Below are 1,189 nucleotides of genomic sequence, written 5' to 3' on the forward strand. Positions count from 1 at the left end.
AGTGAGTTTATAGGAGCTTTTGGTCTCTCATATTTAGCTTACATGTCCTTAAATCTTCCATTTTAGTTAGATATTTGTACATACATCGGAAATACTCCAGAGATATGATATTTTTATCCTTAATGTACATATAAATTTACCTCTGCAGATGGCATAAATTCGCAAAAATTGAATCCACAAAATAGATTTTTAAGCATATTTTTAAAATTTGCAGCCCTCAAAGAAAGGCACCCTACAGTACATAATTCACAAAGAGAGCCTGTATTGATTTATCAACATTCATGTTGCCAGTGTAATACTAAATTACTCATTTTTATGAATAATGAAATAAGTGAAGCAAAAGAATCAAAGAAGCATGTATAGATCTAGTTGGTTTAGCTGATTGCTATGTGAAAGGAATGTTATTATTTTTATATGCTATCATAACTTCCTGTAGTCACAGGACTATATAGAATATTCCAAGAGGTCATCAGGGCTATCTTTCCCCGGGCTACTCTCATTTTTGTTCATTCTGACTACTTCATTTTCAGTTTGTTCGTTCTTGTTCTATCTTCATTTACCATCTTCTACCTTTGTCTTTTTTCATTTTTGTTCTTGCTTTATGTACACATTTTTTTAAATGGCAACCAAAACATCTTCATTTTCTTCTCCTGGTCTCCTCAAACTGGAGGAACAGCTCACCTGTCCTGTGTGTCTTGACCACTCTACCAACCCTAAGACTTTACCTTGTCTACATTCATTCTGTGAGCACTGTCTGGAGGGATTACCTTTGGATAAGAAGAATAAAACCTATTACCTCTCTTGTCCCACTTGTCGTCATTGTACAGAGTTACCAGAAGAAGGAGCAGGAGCCTTTCCTGTAGCATTTCATGTAAACAACCTCAAAGAGATATACAGTACAATCAAAAAGATAGCAGTTTTGCCAAATCCTCAAGAGGCCACTTGTAGTGATCATGGAAAGCTTTCGGAGCTCTACTGTGAAACATGTGATAGTGTTATATGTCGTGACTGTACAGTCCGTACTCATAAAGACCATGAGTATGACTTAGTTTCTGCCAGTTATACTAAACACTGTCAAGAATTGGAAGGTTCTCTTAATCCAGTAAAAGAGAAAATTGAAGGACTCAAGAAAGTCCTGTCTGCTCTAACAGAGAAAGAGGGTGAGATCCGAGAGAGGGGAGAAGGAGTC

The sequence above is a fragment of the Amphimedon queenslandica genome, unplaced genomic scaffold (genome assembly GCF_000090795.2).
Source record: "Amphimedon queenslandica unplaced genomic scaffold, v1.1 AMPQUscaffold_11822, whole genome shotgun sequence".
Taxonomy (NCBI): domain Eukaryota; kingdom Metazoa; phylum Porifera; class Demospongiae; order Haplosclerida; family Niphatidae; genus Amphimedon; species Amphimedon queenslandica.